Source organism: Monodelphis domestica, chromosome 3 (assembly GCF_027887165.1).
Source record: "Monodelphis domestica isolate mMonDom1 chromosome 3, mMonDom1.pri, whole genome shotgun sequence".
In the NCBI taxonomy this organism is placed as follows: Eukaryota; Metazoa; Chordata; class Mammalia; order Didelphimorphia; family Didelphidae; genus Monodelphis; species Monodelphis domestica.
Window position 1 is genome coordinate 145797289 of NC_077229.1, and position 23027 is coordinate 145820315.

Sequence of the window (23027 nt, forward strand, 5' to 3'; positions counted from 1 at the left end):
TAAATATACTGTCTATCATATCATCTATAACATATACACTTGTCATATATACTCTCTATATGTACATATTTCCAAAAGGAAATCTGCAAGATATAAGTATAAAGCATGATGGAGAATATTGGGATGAGGATTAATAGAAGACAATACAGAAGTAATATCTTTGTAATGGGAAAATGGTGTGGTGTTTATATGCCAATTTAAAGATAGGGAAGGAAGAAAGATTAAGGATAGATAAGAAAGGAGGAAAGTCAATCTGAGATTTCAAAGAGAGAATATCAAGGAGTTCAAAAAAAGGACAGATAAGATCCACTGGCCTGAGATTCTGTCAGGGTAGTTGGCTGAAGAGCACTGAAAAACAAAATCCTGGTGACAAAGACATGAAAAGATTTAATGAGGAAGGAGAAAGGGAGCTGTCCAAAATGAACAACAAAGCTTCATGGGGGAAAACTCCTATTTTTAAAGGACATGTACAAAAGATAAAAGCAAAGTCAGGTTCCTGAAGTTGAATCTTCAAGAGTGACCCAGTCTTCTGAGGCTACTGTCAGCTGTGAAAAAAGTCAAAGTGAGCTGAGGCTTGCAATGAGTTTTGGAGACAGCTATAAAGGCTTTGTTTTTAAGCTTTGTTTTGGGCAAAAGAGACTGATCAAAGCAGGTGCAATATTATTGCTGTCAATGGGATGATAATAGTGGATGAAGTAGAGATATCAGAACTACTCGACTCCTATTTTTCTTCTACTTTATCAGCTAAGAATAGTCTTCAATTTGGAAGGACAGAACAAACACAGTTCACAGTGTATTGAAACACAATGTATGGAGAAGATATCAAGGGAGCATCGAGCTGATTAGTTGAAGTCATTCAAATAAATGACACCCCAGGAGCTAAACACCTGATGGATGTGATTGGTGCACCATTGTTGGTGATACTTGGAAATCTATAAACAATCAAAAATGCCAAAGGATCGGAGGTGGACAAATATCATCACTTTTAAAGAGAGAAAAAAGCAAATTCTTCAAATCAAAGCTTGGTAAGTTTAACTTTATTTCCGTGGCAAAATCTAGGATATGGTATTAGGCTTCTTATCCCTTGTAAAAGGAACTGGTGATCACTGAAAGGCACCCATAGGTTTGTCAAGAACAGGTCATATCAGACAAATCTTATGTCCTTTTTTGACAGGTTTATTAGATGAATAGATCAGGGGACTGTACAACCAATAGAAATAATCTAACTGAATTTCAATATCCTTGGATTTTGGCCAGTGGTTTAACCTATGAAGACCATCTTGGAGCCTGTCTTTGACATTCAATATATTAATTATATCTCACTGACCCTTGTCTCTCAGATACGATTCTCACCATTTTTCTCTTCTGTCTCTTTTAAAAGGTGCATTAAAGGGTGTAGACCAGATGAAGGCCACTTGGGCATGCCTATGTAACTATTAATAAATTAGTTCAATGCTAAGGTTGGTTTTCTGGTTAACCAAGATGAGCACAGAAAGAGACAGGGACTTGAATAACAACCACCAATAAACCTTGGTTCAGTCTACTGTGCCCAATGTACTATGATGGGAGGGGGTAGCACTTGATTCTATCAGAGTGTCCAAACAACTGAAAAATTATTTGTGGCTTCATTCCCATGGAGGGAGTGAAATATTAGTTGGTGCTGTTCTCAATATTCTAGAACCAGTGGACAGGCAGAGAAAGCAGGACATTTCATTAGCTTTAATTAGATTTGTGAGCCTACAAATGAACAGATCACTGAAATTGAGGCATCCAGGGGGGCTGGGCTTAAAACAAATGAAATAACCATCTTCTTGAAAAATAAAAGTTACTTGGTGTGTTTCCACCAAAATGGAATTTTTAAAAAATGTCAGATGGAACTAAAACATTTTCGACATATGGTGCATTAACTAAATGCTTAAACATTTGCCTTTAGCTGCATGAACATCTCAGTGATGGGATGTGCTCATTGAGCTCTGCTGTGAATCTTTGATTGTATCAGGTTGGAAGGCACACTGTCCAGTAGAGAGCTCTGTTTCTACAATGTTTTTTAACATAAGCCACCTCCAGATGCTTACAGCTGATCCCAAATAAGTGTCATAATTTCCACTACTGGTTGCAAAAGGCACATGAAAATGAAAGCTCCCAATGAGATAAATCTCCATAATCTCAGTGCTTACCTTTTATTAAAAACCACATACTGTGGGCAAAGGGTGCTAAGAAAAGTACGATGAGTACTAAAAGTGCTAAATGAGGTACTATAAGTCACTTAGATTATATGGTAACATTCTACTGGGGACACAGAGGAACTCTGGCATGCTGCCAAATAGGGATGCTCAAGAAACAATGAGTCATTTTGGGATCTGATAGATCTGGTGTTAGTGCCAATTGTTATTGCCAATGTCTAGGATAATGTTGGCCCTTATTCCTTGGGTGTTAGAGTGACTTTGGGCATCTCTGGGATTCTTTAAGAGGTCTTTTCTCTTCAAATGAAATAATGAATGCCAAGTACTTTGTAAAGATTAAAGCTTTACCTAAATGTAAACTCTTTATAGGACAGTGGTAGTGTTTCAGAAATTGGAAGAATTAAGCCCAGGTAGACATGGTGATTCTGTTCATTTCTGCATCTCTTCTTCTAGTCTAGGTTCTAATCAGCTAAGATTGTGTGTGTAGCTCCTGTGACAAGCTTGGATAGCTTGAGTCTTTCTGCATATATTTAAAAAAAAACATTCTTTGAAACCTGGTCTGATTTTTCTTACTTAGAATACCCTCTGCAGTAAGATCCTGTGGGGGGAGATACTTGAGCTGTGCTCTCCTATCAGAGGCATTCTTGGGATGCTATCTAGGCTGTAGGAATATCTATGATGGAGAGGTTGTAGGGGAGGCCCAAAAGGACCAATGGTACTTTTGCCAAGGCATCATAACAACTCATGATACATTTTCCTGCTAATTCTTATAGTAAAGAAAAATAAAAAGTCACATTACCAATAGTTGGGAGATACATAAAAAATCCTGCTCAGTAACCGGTTAGACTAGGTGAGCTCTGAGGTCCTTTTAAAGCTCTGCCATCTGGAGAAGTATGATTCAAACAATGTGTAAATAATTTATAGCAAAGTGTTAACTTCATCCTATTACTTTTCACTGTATGCTCATCCTTCCATTTCAGCTTTCATATCACAATTGTAAAGTTATCCAGTGTAATAATTCCTATGGAAAAGGGGCCAACTATCCCCTTAAAATTGCCAACCAACTTCCACCCCACCCTCCCAACCTCCATCCCCATTCAGGCCATTTGGCTGATGCATCAAGGCAACCTGAGGGAGAACTAGGAGGCAATAATTGTCAGGTGAGTCAAATCACCATCACCATTTTTGATCACCATCTCAATGCCCAGTGGATACACATCATGACTTAAATGACCAGATCTGCTTCCATCCTAGCCCTCACAGCCATCACTGAAGGGAGAAATCATTGTCAAGAAGGGGTCTGCCTTCCCCATACCCAATAATTGAAGACTGACAACAATGGGCAAGTAGGCAGGAGAGCCCTGGGAGCAGTTAAAGATCCCACCCCCTTTCCCTCCAAACTGGTCCTGCTTCCACTCCTCCCAGATATCATCCAGAGACACAACTCTTGTGGAGAAAGGACAAGTCATCCCCACCACCCACCAAACAACTGCTTTCTATAAGCTAAACGTCAACCTAGCTTAACAGGCAGTTATGTACCAAATAAGTCAAACCACACCATCTCCCTTCAGACATTAATGGGAATAGCCCAGATCCCTTACCCCAAGAGTCTGGGGAATAGCGATGCTTCCAACCCTAAGCCTACAGTCATCATATTAGGAAGCAACTCCTGTTGAAACGCAACCTAGTTGGGGAAGCTAGATGATAGTAGTTAAAAAGTTAGACCTGGGTACAAATCTGACCTCAGACATTTCCTGTTGTGTGATACTGAGCAAGTCACTTAACCCCATTTGCCTAGACCTTGATCTTCTTTTACAGAGTTGTTACTAAGACAGATAGTAAGAGTTTAAAAAGAAAAAAAAAAGAAATGCAACCTAGCAATGATTCTAAAGTTGCTAAAACTGTAGCCACTGATGATACAGAAACAAAAGTTCTAGCCACCAAAGTTCTTGACTCTGTTGCGTGGTTCAACACCAGAAACTAATAGGATTTTCTTTAGTGAAAATGAAATGAAAAAAGAAGCATTACCCCCTGCTTTGCTACTCCATGCTAAGAAACACTGGACTTTTCCTTCTGACTTACAGCTGAAACCTTCTGTATTTGTTGTTTCTCTCCAATTACAATGTAAGTTCCTTGAGAGCAGGGACTGTCTTCATTTTCTATTTGTATTCCCAAGACTTAATGCAGGGTTTTTAACCTAGGAAGTGCTAAATAAGCACTCTCACTCCCCCAGTCATTCATTCATTCATTCATTCATGCCTTTTTTCCTTCTCTTTTTCCTGCAATGTCTCTCCTTCCTTATTTCTTTCCAATCCTGTTTTCCCTATAATTCTATAGAATGTAAGGCACCTGAGGGCAGAATCTTTTTTAGTTTTGTCTTTGTGTGTATGCTTCACACATTCTCAATAAATGATTTTCAGAGATTCATGGAATCTTAATCTTGAATGTTACCTGAGCAGACTTATCCCTCACCCTATGCAAAAAATCTCTTCTATAGCATCATGTTCGACTCTGACTTCTTTTTTCTTCCCATCTTATATTTCTTTTGGCCTGTGCAAAATAGAGGCTACCACACTGTATAATACAATAATATTGGTTTGTAGGAAAAGTCAGTAACTTAAGTGGATGGATGTCATGGATTTCAAAAGAACTTCTCTATGAAAGGCAAAAGTATGATTTAAGTGTTTTTTTTTTCACTTTTGCAAGTGAATCTTGAAATGAAAAGTTTTTGGTATTCCTAGGAGTTCTGAGGATTCTGTGCTGTGAAGAATGGAATGGGACAGGAAACTTCTGGAAATCAATCCTTACCTTGTTTTCAGGTGACTGTTATTATCATTTGTCTCCAGGAGTAAGGAGACATTTTTGGACAGACATCCCCCCAGAGGGAAGCTTCAATGATCCAGGAAGTGGACAGAACAGTTGTGTAATTGTTGCAGTATTTAACAGGCCATTCCTGAAATGGCTGAGAGAGAGAAAGAGAGAGAGAGAGAGAGAGAAAGAGAGAGAGAGAGAGAGAGAGAGAGAGAGAGAGAGAGAGAGAGAGAGAGAGAGAGAGAGAATGAGAGAGAGAGAGAGAGAGAGAGAGAGAGAGAGAGAGAGAGAGAGAGAGAGAGAGAGAGAGAGAGAAAGAGAGAGAGAGAGAGAATGAGAGAGAGAGAGAGAGAGAGGCGTTGAGCAAACTTATGGATAAATAACCCTGGCAGCAGAACTTGGTACCATCTGCAGACATTGCAGAAATATACAAGGGAAGCCAACAAGCTGTGAGTGGCAGAGATTAATGTTCAAAGTCACAAAAGCATGTAGTTCCATTTGGAATTCAGGCAAGACTGGAGAGCTTTGCAGTCTGGTCACATTTCTTTGAGGCAATAAAGACATTTATCAGCCTAACCCACAGGTGACTTAACCTCCTGAAGTGCTCCATGGTACTGACTCATAAGAAAGCCCCAGAAAAAGGAAGATTCCCTTTGAAATCTAAGAAGGAATATAACTCTTAAAGATTTCTTTAAAATTAGTTCCTCTAGTACTTCAATGAATTTCTCATCTTTTCTAGGTGGGTACTCTGATGATGCAGATTGCAATCCATCCATGTCTGCCCATTCTGTATGACTCTCAATCAGGTTTTTCTTCACTTTTGCCAAAGGAATCCACCCAACATGTTGGGAGTTTCAAAGACTCATGGTTGTAGAGCTGAAATGAACTGAAGATGCTATCTAGTTCAATCTCTTCACATTGTATGTGAGGGAAATGAAGATAGTAGTTTAAGTGATTTGCATAAGTTCTCTTTCACTTTTTTTTTTTACATTGTGGGAATTCCAATGGAGTATGTGATATGTCCACTAGTTGTTCTTTGTTTTTATTATTTTCTAAACCAATTTTTTTCACTCTGGTCATGCATTTTTTGACCCAGGAGAATCCTTGTTTTGATGCTTTGCAGCCTACTCAAAGCCACTACACATTTCTTGGTTGTCCTTTGGAAAATCTCCAATTTCAATTCTTTAAATCAGTTTTCCAAACAACAGAAGATGCTCCTCTAGCCACGTTTGGCTTATGAAACCAGACAGTTGGGAGCATGCCCAAAAGCACTGCTGACAAACTTCATAGCAGTGACAAAAACTGTGGCCTACCTGACTTTGTTTGCCCATGAGGCATATGGATATCTTGCTCCTGCTCTTTTAAGAGGCTCGTTAGATGTCTACACATTATTTGAAAATCTCTCTCATGCTTTTCCTTATTCACAACTAATAAAGAAGGGTCAGAAGGGCATAGGATAAATAATATAGGGAAGGAAAGGTACCAATCAAAGGGAACATAAGCTGCATAGGGAATGTGGCAATCAGAAGCAACATCTTTCCACCAAAAGAACATAAAATTTGCACTAAGTAAATAAACCTAATGGTCCATTCCAGCCCTTTTCACATACTAGCAACAATTGGCTCCATCAATATTTTCAGCTTATAGCAACTTTTGGGATAGGGAGTAAACGATATTATGACTAATTATAGCAATATTAGTATTTTAATACTCCAATTGATATTTTCTCTTATTAATGTGATTATTCCATCCTAGGATACAGATAATAGTCATTCCAGGTTCTGATTAATCTGATACACCTCTTGTCTTTAATCTCCTTTAAATATTGCACAGGAGATGCAACTGATATCCTAGGGATGGGGAAGACACTTCAGTCAGTCAGTCAATGAACATTTATTAAACTCCTACTTTGTGTCAGGAACTGGATTAAGTGCTGGGGTCAAAAAGAAAGACAAAAGGCAATGTCTGCCCTCAATGATCTCATCCTCTAATGATGAGATAATATGCAAACAACTACATACAAGCAAGATATACATAGGATAAATTAAAACTAATCAATGGAGAGAAAACATTACAATGAAAGGGATTTGGAAATGCTTCTTTGAGAAGATGGGATTTTGGGGGAGCCTGTAAGGAAGTCAGGAAAGGCAGGAGGCAGAAATGAGGAAGGAGAATATTCTAGGTATGGGGGAATGGCTAGCAAAAATGCCCAGAGCAATCTGGAATTGTGCCCAATGAGTTATAAAGCTTTGTATACCTTTTGTCCCAACAGTACCACTATTAGGTTTATTTCCCAAGGTGATAAGGGAAAAGGGAAAATAACATATGTTCTAATATTTATAGCAGTTCTTTCTTTGTGGTAGTGAAGAACTTGAAAATGAAGAGATGCCCATCAATTGGCAATGGCTAACTAAGTTGTGGCATATGATTATGATGGAATATTACTATACCAGAATAAATTATGAGCAGTTTTATTTTGGAAAAACATGGAAAAACAAACAAGAAATAACAAAGAGAGGATTGAACAGAACCAAGAGGACATTATTTACAACATCAGAAATATTGTTTGATTACCCAATTGATAAATGGGCAAGAGACATGAATAGGCAATTTTCAGTTAAAGAAATCAAAACTATTAATAAGCACATGAAAAAGTGTTCTAAATCTCTTATAATCAGAGAGATACAAATCAAAACAACTCTGAGGTACAACACCAAGAAGATTGATTAACATGACAGCAAAGGAAACTAATAAATGTTTGAGGGGATGTGGCAAAATTGAGACACTAATACATTGTTGGTCAAGTTGTGAATTGATTCAACCATTCTGGAGGGCAATTTGGAACTATGCCTGCCCTTTGATCTAGCCATACCATTCTTGGGATTGTACCCCAAAGAGACAATAGGGAAAAAATACGTGTACAAAAACAGTCATAGTCTTGCTCTTTGTGGTTTGCAAAAAACTGGAAAATGAGAGAGTGTCCATTGAATGAGGAATGCTGAACAAATTGTGGCATATGTTGGTGATGGAATATTATATATGCTGAAAGGAATAATGAACTGGAGGAATTCCATGTGAACTGGAATGACCTCCAGGAATTGACGCAGAGTGAAAAGAGCAGAACCAGGAGAACACTGTACACAGAGACTAAAGCATTATGAAACAATTGAATGTAATAGACTTATATACTAGCAGAAATGCAATGATCCAGGACAATCCAGATGAACTTATGAGAAAGAACTGTGGGAACAGAAATGCAGAAGAAAAATATATGATTGATCATATGGTTCAATGGGATTTTGATTGGAGATATTGACTTTAAATGATCACCCTACTGTAAATATTAATAATATAGAAATGAGTTTTGAACAATGATACATATAAAAACCAGTGGAATTGCTTGTTGGCTCTAGGAGGGAGGAAAAGAACATGAATCATGTAACCATGAAAAAATATTTTAAATTAAATAAACTAATTAATTAAAAAAAAAGAAATATTGTTTGAAGAATGCCTTGTGTATGTCCACCTCCAGAGAAAGAATTGATAAATAGAAACAAGAGAGACATAGTTTTATATACACCTATATATTTTTGTGAAATTATGCCTTTTTTGATATAGGGAAGAGAAGGAGAGAGGGAGATATCTAGGAATTTTAATGTAACAAACAAATTAATTAATTAATTTTAAAGAGATGCCCAGAGCCAAAAACATAGTGTTTTGTTTGTGGAACAGCCAGGAAGCCAGTGTTACTGGATTGGTGACAGACAGCAAAGCATAGTTGATCAAGTACTGGCCATGGAGTCAAAATACCTCTCACTCTTGATGTTTACTAGGTGATGTGACTTTGTTCAAGTCATGGGACTTCTTTTTCAATTTCATCATCTATAAAAATGAAAGTAATCAGAGGACAATAAGATTTACCAGCTAGTCCGCATTTTTATTTTTCTGAGGAGGGAACTAAGACCTAGAGAGATTAAGTGACTTAAAACCTAAGAGAAGGGATTTGAATCCAGGTTCTGTGACTCTAAAGCCAGCCTTCTTAACAGGAGTATTAGGAGTCTATACTATGATTTTATACATGCATATGAATCTGTACACACATGTATGAATATGCTTGTAAAATACTTTGCACATTTTAAAGCACTATATAAATGTCTGTTCTTCTTTCTTAGCATTGCATGGATGCCATTCCTTGTCACTCTTTTTTCTAGTCATACATTTCACTGATATGTTTTTTTTAATATTCTTAATTTTGGAGAGAAGATTGCTAAAGTTTCTGGAAGTTAAATGCCAGACTTGCCCCAAATCACACAGCCCATTTCAGAGGCAGGACTGGGGCAGTTGGGTGGTGTGGTAGATAATACTCCTTGCCTAGAGTCAAGAAAGCTGAGTTCAAATCCAGCCTCAAACACTTACTACCCTGGACTTGTGACCCTGGACAAGTAATTTAATCGTGTGTGACTTGATTTTCTCATCTGTAAAATGAACTGGAGAAGGAAATAGCAAATCACTCCAGTGTTTTTGCCAAGAAAACCCCAAATGGGGTCATGATGAGTTGGACATGACTGAAAAGGACTGAAAAATTAGAACCTATGTCTTGTCTGATCCAAGTTTTTAAAAGTCCATCATTTTTTCTACTCCACCACACTGCCTAGATATATTTATGTTAAGAAGACCATGTGAAATCTGTTTCAGAACACTGAAAGAACTGGCAGATTTGATATAGAAAATGACCTTTAAATTATCAGATAGAACAGAATTATCAAATAGTGATACACAATACTTCCGAGTGTAGCCCAAACTATATTAAAATGTAAATATTTAACAAAAATATTTTTATTTGCTAATAAATATTTAATAAAATAAATAAAATGGGATACTTTTTAAATTTAAATTTGTTTGTTTATTAAACTACCCAGTTAAATGCATTGCTAATGAAGTTGTGAAATGATCTGACTATTCTGGAAGGCAATTTGGAACTTTGCCAAAAGGGCTTTACAAGAATGCATATCCTTTGAGCCAGCAATACCACTACTAGGTTTGTATCCCAAAGAGATAAAAAAAATAAATGTATGTACAAAAATATTTATAACTATGCTCTTTGTGGTGGCAAAAAATTGGAAAATGAGGGGAATGGCTGAACAAATTGGGTATCTGATGGTGATGGAATACTATTGTGCTGAAAGGAATAATGAACTGGAGGAATTCCATGTGAACTGGAAAAACCTCCATGAACTGATGCAGAGTGAAATGAACAGAACCAGGAGAACAATGTACACAATAACTGAATCATTATGGGAAGATCAAATGTTATAGGTTTTTCTGCTAATGGCAATGCAATGATCCAGGACAATCCCAAGGGACTTATGAGAAAGAATGCTATCCATATCTAGAGAAAGAACTGTGGGAATAGAAACACAGAAGAAAAACACAATGGTTTATCATTTGTTTATATGGGTATAAGACCTGAGGTTTTGGTTTTAAAAGATTAATCTATTTCAAAAACAAATAATAAGGAAATAGGCATTGAGTGATAATACATGTATAACTCAGTGGTATTGCTTGTCAGCTCCTGGAGGGGGAAGGGAAAGAACATGAAGCGGGAAACCATGAAAAAATACTTTAAAAATAAATAAAATAGCCATTTAATTCTCTTCTTTCCTCCTTTCCCCTCCCCTTTTTAGAGAAGACATCATTGTGGAAAAAGATATATGTATATATAAATCTGTCTTATTTATTTCTATTTATCAATTCTGTTTTTGGAGGTAGATACACACAATACATTTTTCAGACAATATTTCTGTGGGTGTTTGTTAATGCGTTATGTTAATGTTAATGCTAATTCTAAGTCAACATGTGAACACAGGAATCAATCATTTTGGGGGGTTCAGGGGCCCCCATTTTTGACTTTGATTGCACTGGAAAGGAGAGGGGATACAGGAATAGAAAAGGGCAAGTGCTGTCTCGATTTTTCAAAAGAGAAAAAAGAATGGTGCCTGCAAATAATAGGCCAGTGAGCTAGATTTCAACTCTTGGCAAAAATTTCATATCATGATTAAAATGATATTTGTTGAATATCTAGACAAGGAAAAAGTTATGAAAAAGAACCAGTAGAGATTCATCAAGAACAAGTCAGGCCAAATTTTTTTTCCTCTTTTTGATAGACTTAATAGTCTTGAAGTCGATCTAGATTTTAGCAAATTATTTGACAAAGTTGTCATTTTTTGATAGCTAAGCACAGGGACTTTATTGGGCTTTGAGCCAGGAAGACCCAAATACTGCAGCAAACCCTTACTGATTATGTGACCCTGGACAAGTCAATTAACATCCATCAGCCTCAGTTTCCTCATCTATAAAATGAGGGTAATAAAATAGCACCTACTTCACAAGGTCATTGTGAGGATCAAATGCAATATCACAAAAAGACCTTTGCAAACCTTAAAGCATAATGCATGACAGTCCCTGTCCTCAAGGAACTCACCATCTAATAGGGGAGCCAACACATAAACCAAAGCTGAATAAAGGGAGAGGTTCCCTGATGAGGGAGCATGATAAAAACCCTTCAGCTGGGGTGGGAAATGATCTGAGGAGGTGCAAGTTTCTGAGTTGATTTAATCATTCAGAAAGATGAGTTTCTGGAGATGCCGAAGTCCAGGAAAACAGAGGGGTGAGCAAATGAAGAGAAGAATTTGTTGGATGCTAGTTTTAAATAATGGAGGAAATGGGAGGAGCTGTCCAGTGTCCAATCTCCTCCCTCTCCATTCAGGAGGGCACCAGGAGCAGGAGGGTGCTGAGAAGGTGATAATAGCTGTCATTTATATAACACTTTAATGTTTACAAAGTAAATGGCATCTATCATCTCCCTTGATAATCTCTACTATGAAGTGGGTCCCAGAGGTATTATTATAACCATTTTACAGAGGAAGAAACTGAGCTTTAGAGAACATAAGTGACTTGTCCTGAGGGTCAGTGTCTGAAAGATGGATTCAAACCCATTTTTTTCTGAAGCCAAGTTTACCAGTTATTTCTTTATCCCATGTTGCCAACTCTCTCTTTCTTTTTCCAAAGAGCAAAACAAAGACATACACACAAAATGGAAGAGGTTGTCTTCTTTCTTAAAGATTTCTGCATCTTTTCTTTTATTTCTATTGAATAAAGACTCTGAAACAGAGAAATGAAAGGGCTATGAGAGCATAGAGGAATAGACTGAGCTGATATTTGAAGAGGCCAAATGGGAAGACTATAGAAAAATATGAACATTTCAGACTTCCCTGAAAATAGATCAGCAGGCAGGAGACCATTTCTAGCTGGCAATCTCGCAACTGAAACAGATCTTTTCTCCAAGGGGAGGCACCTGAGTCACTGAGCCCAATATGGTCACTGACATTTGATGGACTCCCTAATCTCAGAAACAGAGAAAGACAGATGAGAACTCAATGAAAGAAAAATACTTGGAAGTCCTAATCAAAGGAAAATGTAAGAGATTTGGGCAATATTCCTGGCTAGGACTATTGGAGAATGCCATCAGCATCAGCTTTCTCTCTCCCTCCTTCCCCCATTAACTTTAGTTCTGTTCTTTTTTTAGATGTGGATTTGCCTTCTCAAAAAATTAGCATTTCTTGGTATAAATGGAATATAATATATTTGGCTTGTTTTGTCTTTATAGGACTAAGCTAGGGAGATTGCAGAATAAATGTTCAAGCTGGAAGGGATATTAAAAATGGGAATTTTAATTTTATAGATGAAGACCCAGAGAGAAATTGACCCAGAGAGACTGGTAGTTTTCTATATTCCCTTACCTTTGTAGAGATGGGCTTGGGGCTGGGGCCCTTGATCACTAGTGCAGGGTTCTTTTCATGATAGTGCAGCTACCTTTTGCATGAGGGTTAGGTTCTATAGTCAACTTGTGGGGCAAAAATCTGATTGTAAAAGAAATTAACCTAGGAAATTTCTTAATTTCTTATGAAGCACAATACAGTTTCTTTAAATAGCTATAGCTGCAAAACATTGAGGGTCTTTTAAAATATGGTAGTCTATATCAAAGAGCAAAGGTATTTGATGTGTTGGTCATGCAAATAATTGAAAATAAATTTTATTTTTCACAACATCCAACTAAGCTAATCATTAGAAATGTCTGGCACATAGTAAGCATTTAATACATGCTTTAAATAATTTAATAATGTTATTCTTAAATAAATAAATTATTATGAAATAATTTAATAAATCAATTTAATAAGTGAGTGACTTATCCAGTGGGAAAACTTTTCATTAAAGGGAAATACCTTTGAAAGGGTATGTGTGTGTATAAATATACATGTGTGTATACACATATTACAAATACTACATATGCATATATTTACATAGGTGCTTTATATAGTGATTATATTAGTGGATAATCACATCATGTAACAGTTTTTTTCCCCTGCTTTATTTTAAGGCAAGAGAGGACAAAAGAAAGTCAAAGAGAACAGAGCAGCAGACTTTGAGCTGACCAGCAATGCTAGTGGACCAATATTCTGAAGCTACTCTAACAAAAGCCACTTGCTCTATGGGTTGATTAGCATTTATTAGTCAAAATTTATTTAACTTAGAAAGAGAACTTACTAAGATGGTATAGTCAGTGTGGGACAACTGGGTGACACAGTGGAGAGAGTGCAGGACCCGAAGTCAGGAAGATTTACCTTGGTAAATTCAAATCTGGCCTTAGACACTTACAGTGTGATCCTGGGCAAGTCATTTAACTTTGCCTCAGTCTTTTCATCTGTAAAATGAGCTGGAGAAGGATATGGCAAACCACTTCAGTATCTCTGCCAGAAAACCCCAAATGGGGTCAGACAAAAAGAGTCAGACACAACTGAAACTGACTCAATAAATAAACAATAGTAAGAGTGGTTGGCATAAAATATCCTTCCCATCTTGCTCCCCACTAAAAAAAAAATTAAAAAATCCTTGAGCTACTTTTGGAAGATTTAATACAGAGTCCAGAAGAAAATTGACTCAGGCTTTGTAAGCACATTTGGAAGAAAATGAGCTTTCAGCCCCTTGAAGTCCCTTTGTTGGAGTTCTCCAGTTGAATGGATTGAATTCTCATAAAGTAAATGCATTTATGTTGTTCTTAATAATAATGATCATGAATAAATAAATAATATTGAACATGTAAATAGTGCCTTAAGGTTTCTCCAGTATTCTACATATACGAACTCATTTGATCCTCACAACACTGAAAGGCAGATATTATTTTTCTTCTCATTTTTTTTCAGTATCCTTCTTTTTGTCTTAGAATTAATACTGTGTATTAGTTCCAAGATAGAAGAGCAGTAAGGAATAGGCAATGGGGGCAATGGGAACTGTCTGAGATCACATTTGAGCTCAGGACCTCCTGTCTCAGAGCCTGGTTCTCATTCCACTGAGTCACCTTGCTGCCCCCTTTATTCTCATTTTACATCTGAGGAAATCGAGACTGAGAGAACTTAAATTATTTGCCCAGATTGCAACAGGGCAAGAACAGAATTCAAATCCAGGTTTTCCTAGCTGTTTCACATTGCCTCTCTAGGTTGTAAATCCTCTGCATTTACTAGATGTTAGTACATTAGCAAAAAAACCAAAAAACTAGTTGGTGAAAATCCATTCATTTGGAATCACTAAGCTGAGGAAGTACAGATATATGTCTAAAGGGAGGGACAAGAAGAATCTAACCACCTTGGTCTCAAGGAGTGCCATGCAATTAAAACCTTTGAAAATGACATTGATAAACTACTTCTGCAATCAGAAAACTAGAATGAATATTCAGTTGGGGGTCAAAAAAAGGGGGAAAAGATGAGGAATGAGAGATGAATAGAACTGAAGTTCTTTGTAGAAAGGGCTTAATTATGGAAAGGTGAGTAGGAGTCAGCAGCAACGGTTAGCCATGAAACTGTGTATTGTTTAGTGATTCTTGAACTCCTTCTTACTGATGGAAAAGAAGATGCCCTTGCCTGGGAACATCACAAATCTGTAGAGGGCAGAGCCAATTTCAAATAGAGCAGATAAGGAAGTGATTATTTAACTCTAATACCTAAAACAGTCTCATTATCGACAATATTGGCTAATTAATTAAGAAACCTATTAGTGATAATGTTAATAACACTGGCATATTCTCAATTCCAATCGACACAACTCATGAGAAGGGCATAATTAACTTTTGTTCAGTCATACTTAGCTCTATCACACAATTTCCGAGAGAATGGGAGATGAAAATTAGTTGCGGGGGAAAATAGGTTCTTTAGAATTGCAGGTGTTTTTCTCCAACTAAATATTTAAACCTCAAAGGACATGGGCACAGGAATAGGTTTACAGAAGGGCAGCTATAGTGTAGCAACCTTGGTGCTTGAATCTAGCCACAGACACTAAAGATTCTAAGATCATAGATGTAAAAGAAGAGGGAGCTAGGTGACTTAGTGGTCATTTACTAGATGTGTCACCTTAGGCAAGTCACTTAACCCTTTTGGCTCCAGTTTTCCTTATCTGTAGAATGAGCTGGGAAAGGAAATGGCAAACCACTCTGGTAGCTTTGCCAAGAAAACCTCAAATGGAATCACGAAGACATGGACATGACTGAAACAACTGAACAAAATCACCTTCTGACTCTAAATCCATTACCCTCTGCTACTTCCCCAAGAGGCAGTGTGACTCTGGACAAGTCCCTTAATCTCCCCTCACCTCCATGTCCTCATCTACAAAATGAGAATAATAAAACCACCCATCTCGAATGAGTTGTAAAGTGTTTTGAAAGCATCGTCGACACTATAAATGTGAGCTTTTACTTACCAACAAAAGTCAGCAAAATCAGTCTAGTCAAGGTCTCATGTTGTGTGTTTGCCTATTTTGAATCTGTTTATCGTTGTTATAACTTGAGTGTCATAGAAGACACTCTTTGGACTTTGAAGAGAGTCACTGAATAGAATGTTTGAAAACAACACTCCAGTGACTACGGCATCTGCTCTTATGGTTGAAATAAGATGATATTTGAAAGAGGCAACACTGAGAAAAGATGGCATTTTAATGGGAGCCATCTCATGCATGACTGGTGACAATAATTGAAACCGAATAATAATAGGAATAACTGACATTTATATAGCATGTGAAAGTTTGTAAAGTGTCTTACACATAGCAGTCAATCAATCAATCAACTCAACAAACATTTATTAAATGCCTACTACGTGTCAGGCTTTCTGCCAGGTGATGGACATAATGTGCCTCCAGAGAGGATTTTTTTTGTGTGTGTGTAATGGATATTAAGCTTGGTTACTCATAGGATTTCTTAGTACCTTGTCTGATGTTGGGAATGTTATTTACCTTTCTAAGCATCAATTTTCCCATCTGTAAAATGGGGCTAAGAATTCTTGTACCATATATAATATGAGGTGGTTGCAAATGAAGGTCTAAAAGAAGTGTTCTATAGCCTCAATGTATTTAACAAATCGGAACTCTATATAATTATTTTTAGTAATAAGTTGCAAATGACTATCCTGGTGGTTAGCTCGATAATATTACTTTTCAAATACCTCCAGATAACTGACATGGCCATATCATGGGTTCAAAGAAATCACACTATTATTGAGAGAGTTGTAAGAGACCTTAGCTCCCCCTATGCCAAATTCTGCATCTTTAAAAAAAAATTTTAAACCCTTATCTTCTATCTTAGTAAAAATTTTAAACCCTTATCTTTTATCTTAGTAAAAATTTTAAACCCTTATCTTCTATCTTAGTAAAAATTTTAAACCCTTATCTTTTATCTTAGTAAAAATTTTAAACCCTTATCTTTTATCTTAGTATCAATTCCAAGACAAAAGAGTGGCAAGGGCTAGGCAAATGAAGTTAAATGATTTTTCCCAGGATGATACAACTAGAAATATCTGAGGTCAAATTAGAACTCAGGTCCTCCTGACTCCAAGCCTGGCACTCTGTCCACTATTCTAGCTCCTGCTCCTCAACCTCTCTATCTTAGAAATGAGGAAACTGAGCCCCAGAGAAGTTAAGCAACTTGCTTCAAGTCACAGGACTTACAGTGGAGAACTTTCCAAAACAACTCAAATATAAAAGTCAGCATTAGGACATTTTGGCAGTGCTGTTAAGTGAGCAGAAGCCTTCATGAGCCAGTGTCAAAAAAAATCGATGTTCTTCTAGGAAGTTCTTTACCTGAAGTACCTAAGTAACTGAAAGGGGGAAATGGATTAAGAAAATATGAATGACAAGTCTGTAATACCAAATGAAAAATTCAGAATAAGAATCTAAATGTTATTCACCTCTTTGAAGAGTAATTGAAAGTGCCTTCTCATTTTGTTCCATACTGCCCAAGTCAGTTAAAAAAACAACAACAACCTTATCTTCAATCTCAGAATGGATACTTACATTGGTTCCAAGGCAGAAGAACAGTAAGAGCTAGGCAATGGTGGTTAAGTGACTTGTCCTGCATCACACAGCTAGGAACTTGAACCCAGGATCTCTCAATCCACTGAACCATCTAACTGCCCCCTCCCAAAGTCAGTTTAAAGGTGCTGATTTCATATGCAGAAGTGTTGTTTTTAGGGAGTTGCAATTCCTTCAAAATATTTTATATACTTTTTTTTTTGCTTGAAAACAGCTTAAAAAATTTTACTGACTTAATTAAAGGATAATACTGGGGAGCCAAAATGGCCATCTAAGATTAGAAAGGGGAGCTAAAAGATTTTTCTCCTGAATGATAAATATTGTAAGCAGTTCCTACAAAAAAGAATGAAGATGGAAAAAGAGAAAGACAAGAGGCTAGTGTTGTGCTAAAGTACCACAAATTAAAAGCAAAATCCGTCCAGCATTTATTAGCTACTTAATTTGTGCTTAGCATCATACTTAGCTCTGAAGAGGATGATAATAATAGCTCATCATGGGCAGCTAGGAGGACCCAGGATCAAATCCGACCTCAGACACTTAGTTGTGGGACCTCAAGCTCCATTTGCCTTAGTTTCCACATCTATAAAATGAGCTGGGGAAGGAAATGGCAAACCACTCCATTATCTTTTCCAAGAAAATCCCCAAGTGGGGTCACAAAGAGTCAGACATGATTGAAATGACTGAATAATAACAAAATGGTTGCAAATGGCATTTCAAAATATTCTACATACTTGTTTTTGCCTGAAAACAGCTTAAAAATTTTAGTGACTTAATGAAAGGATAATACTGGGGAGCCAAAATGTCCATCTAAGATTTGAAAGGTGAGCTAAGAGATTTTTCTCATGAATGGTTCTTATTGGAAGCAGCTCCTACCAAAAAAGCTATAAGCTGGGAGAGGAGAGAACAGTCCAAACAGCCATCACAAGCCCAACAATGCCCGGCAGAACATGGTCAAAGGAATCATCCTTAGACTTTGAGCAAACCCCCCTTTTTTATTCTTATTTAACACAGGTAGCCAGTTGGGATGTACATGGGAGGATAGGGGAAGGTGAATGGACGGGGTCCTGGGTGCTGGCTGGTTTCCTGAATCAAAACACTCGTTGTCATCTCACTTTTACTGACTTGTTTCTTTGTGTCTCTCTACTTTCAAGAGCAGCCTGGGGTATGAATAAATCAAAGATAATACAGAAGAAATCCTCTCTTTAATTGGCTTGCCCCCACCTTAGCATTCCCTTTTGGGCTGTCTTTACCTTTCTATGAATCTCAAACCATATATTTATAAATTTGGCTGAAAATCAATGCAAATGGCTATACACTTTAATAGCAGCTTTAAGTAACAGAGCAACACAAATAAACATTTGAAGGTGTAGAGTTCAACCTCCAGGCTATATAGCAGTTGTTGCTAGAATGATGGGGAAGGGCTTGAACTCCTTCTTCCATACCCCTACCTTATTCCCCACTGGTCAGAGGGGAAATGGAGAGTGGTTTTGAGCTTTGAAAGGAAGATGGATTCCCTGGGCAGAGTTTCTGGGAAACCAGGGAAAGAAAGCTTCTGTGGGTTGGATTCTCATCATTTTATTAATTATCCACTGCTGCTGCTGGCTCTCCAGTCAGTTCTCTACTACAGTGTGATCTCAATGGTCAAAACATATGATTATTTATTTATCATAAAATCACTGGCTTAGAGTCAGAAGGATCTGAAAAGGTCATTTAGTCTAATATTCATCTAATCATATTTTGGGGATAGCTAGAGGGCACAGTAGATAGAGTTGCAGTCTTAAAGTCAGGAAATATTTCTTTCTGAGTTCAAATCTCGCCTCCAACACTTACCAGCCCTGGCATCCTAGCAAGACATTTAATCAGTTTCCTCAACTGTAAAATGAGCTGGAGAAAGAAATGGCAAACCCTTCTAGTACCTTTGCCAAGAAAACCCCAAAGAAATAATCTAATATTCTTGTGTGGCCCATGAAGAAACAATAACTCAAAAAGGTTAATTATTTGCCCAGGATCACGTAGCTAAGAAATATCAGTGTCAAATTTTGAATCCAGGTCCTTTTCATTCGAATTCCTCAGTTCTTTTTCATGCTGCTTAGAAGCACTAAATTAAAAAAATTGGGGTGACCTCTAGAGGCGGGTATTCTAATAACAGCCATACACAGCCACTGAATTCCAAGGAGATGGAAAAATTAAAATATTAGGCACAGATTCTAGGTATTTTCTTCACTGACTTATTTAGAAACAGCTTGTTAAAATATAGTTAATTAAAATTTTGTTGATGTTGGAGTGATTCATTAATTTTTAAAAAGTAGGCACAGAATTTCAACAACCCTGAAACCTGGGACTACTCAGTATAAGAAAAAATAGCCTCTCACGCCTTAATAACTGCTCAGATCATCGTTCTTTCATGGCACAATATATAACTGATATTTACAGTGATGGCACTGAATCATTAGGAAAAGATGAAATTTTGTTCTATGTATACTTTATTTAAGTAGGCACAGATTTTTAAGAACATTTCCCCACAAATAATTTAAATAGCCTCCTTCAAAAAGCTTTTGAACTTACTGAGAATATACTTTGAGATATTTGTATTATGGAAAGTCACGATAGGAAGGAGAAAGGGAGAGAGACAGACAGACTCATAGATAGAGATAGAGAGATAGACAGACACAGAGTGGGAGAGACTTGAATTTGAATTCTACCTTTGGCACTTAATAACTGTAACAATGGACAAGTCACTCAACTCCTCATCTTCTCTATGCCTCAGTTTCTTCAACTATAGAGCAGGAAGATTGGCATAGGTTGTATGGGGGTGGGGAGGATTCGAACCTCTGAAGTGAGAGCTTGCCAAGCCCTTTACAGGGCTGCTCATCTTCCTTTGGGGTCCACCTGGCACTTAACTCTCACCTGTGGCACCAAGAAGCTGTAGTATGTGAAGCAGGCATACCCCTGTAAACTGTCGGTGAATTAGGGGGCTGTCTACCCCAAGCTGGGAAGACTTTTCCTAGTGGAATGAGCACATGAGAACAATTTGTTCTAGTGGTCATGAAGGTGATGGAAGCAGGAACTGTGGAGCACTTAGAACTTGGTCTGCCATGGAAGATGCCAAGGCCATTCCCTGCATGCCTAAATTTTGCCAGTTGTCTTGACTTTTGTTTTGTCACTGGAATTTGATGACTCTGGAAAAGAGAGGGAGGTTGATGACTTTGTGTAACTCTGCCTCACTTAAATCCAATTCATGCATAAGTCAAGATATCACCTTGTGATGTCACTGATACTCTTTGAAAATGAAGGACAGAAACCAACCTCTAATATATAACTCATGGGAGTTGTGAGGATCAAATGAATTAACATAGGTCCAGTGCTTAGCAAACCTTAGAGAACTTTATGAATGTCAAGAATTACTGTCATCTCAAAATTAACTTGTCAGTTATCCAGTGACACAGGATAGTTTAGGTGATTTCACATATAAATGCCATGTGTAAATTAAATGTAATTTAAAATGTTACATATAAATTGGTGTTGTAGATTATAAATATTATATGAATACTGGATTTGACAAAATATTTAAATTATTTCTTATTAAAATACTTTGTTTTGTTTGGTTTGAAATTGTTTAGCATTAAAATTTAAATGGTATTAAAGTGCTTTGGTATTTAAGTATTAAAATAGTATTAGTATTAATAGCATTCAGCATTAGAATATTTGTTTTGCTTTGTTTAAACTGAAAGCTTTAAAGCAAGAACTATAAACATGACAATATAGTCAACTTCCAATCTTGACAAATGGTGAGAAGCACTAGTATGGATAATCTAAAATTTGAGAAAATACAAAAAAGTATGGATTTTGAACTTATATTTGAATATATATATATATTTCTGATGATCTGGAAAATTCATAGTCCACATTAAATCTTATGACAATAAAAAACTGTTTCCCATAAAATAACTGGATTTCAGAGTTGGGAAGAACCTTAGGGACCACCTAATCCAACCTGAAATAATAAATTCATTTTTTTAGTTTATTCAATTAATTAAATTAGAATATTATTTCCATAATTACATGAATCATGTTCTTTCCCCCCTTCTAGGTCAAGCAGACTTGTCCAGAATCAAACAGCCAGAAAGTGTCTGAGACCACAGTAGAACCCAGGACCTCCTGTCTCTAGTACTGGCTACCAATTCACTGAGCCACCAATTGCCCATCTTAGATACTCAGAGTTGAACACAATATTCCAGATATGCTCTCAGCAGGGCAAAAGACCGTAGGACTTACTGTCTCTTATATGCTCTGCTTCTTTTTATGCTGTCTAAGATTGTATCACTTTCCCTGGTTTAATTAGTTTTATTCTCCCACTATTAACATTTTGAGCTTGTGTTCCATTAGAGCACCCAAATCTTTTTGGAGTAGGTATTCGTTAGCTACCTTGTATATCATTATCATCACTAACATTTATATAATGCTTACTATGTGCTGGGCACTGTGCTAAGTACTTTATAATTATCTTAATTTGATAAGGGAGATAAGTGCTATTACTATCCCCATTTTACAGATGAGGAAACAGAAGCCAACAGAGGTCAAGTGACCAGCCCAAGGTCATACATCTAGTCAGCATCTAGGGCTATATTTGAACTCAGATCTTTCTGACTCCAAATCCAGCCCTCTATCCCATGGATCCCCTACATGCTTTGTATATGTCTGAGTATAGGTTAGAGAAGGGTCAAATGCCTCCAAACTTTGGGGTCTCTCTAAATTCTGTGATTTGGACTTGGTTGAACCTTAGAGATCCTGAACTCTCACCCTTTTTTAATACTCTGACTCCTTTTGCCCTAGACAGCAGCATTGTCAATCTTTTACCCTCTTCCAGATCAGCAAATCTGCTTCTAGCCCATCCCCAGAGCCATCGTAAATGTTTGGAAGCCATCGTTCATGAGAATAACCCTAGTGGAGAAGGCCATCCCCACCATCAACACCACCTGTCAACCAAATACTACCACCAAGGCTGGCAAGCTTAACGAAAGCAGCCACATACTCTGAGGGAAAGGCACAAGGCAGTAAATCTCAAGGGGGGTGGGTGTCAAACCACTGCCACCATCTTAAGCATCACCTTCCCCTCAGTCCCCCATGGACAGTCCATGGACTGTCCACAGACCCCCGCCCCACCTCCATCCACATTCTGTAATCACCATCTCTGGAAATAGCTCCAACGTAGAAGGAGCTGAGATCCCCACCAACTGCCAACCAGCTGTCAGTCATGGACCCCAAAGTCCTGTTTCCATCCCAACTCTCAAAGCCATAGTCCAGGGAAATGAACCTTAAATAGCTGAGACCTGGCAACGGTTCTCTAGTCACTCACTTCCAGACCTAGAAAAGAAAGTTCTCTTCTCCAAAGTCCTTGAAACAATAAAATAGATCAACGTAATAATAATCATGACTATTTAGATGATTTTGCTATATACCAGACACTGTATTATCTTATTTGATCCTCACAACAACCCTGTGGAATAGGTGCTATTATTATCCCCATTTTATAATTGAGGAAACTAAGGCAGATAAAGGCTAAATGACTTGCCCAGGGACATACAACTAGTAATCATCTAAGACCACATTTCAACTCAGATCCTC

General features: G+C 37.4%; 1 long non-coding RNA gene across 1 annotated transcript in view; it reads right to left on the reverse strand.

Moving 5' to 3' along the window:
- Positions 1-16022, reverse strand: part of LOC107651886 (uncharacterized) — a 32276-nt gene extending 16254 nt beyond the window's left edge. The window contains exon 1 of the long non-coding RNA XR_001629145.2: positions 15801-16022. This is a non-coding gene — a long non-coding RNA (uncharacterized LOC107651886). The remainder of the gene's footprint in view (positions 1-15800) is intronic.
- Between the last annotated feature and the right edge of the window lie 7005 nt (positions 16023-23027).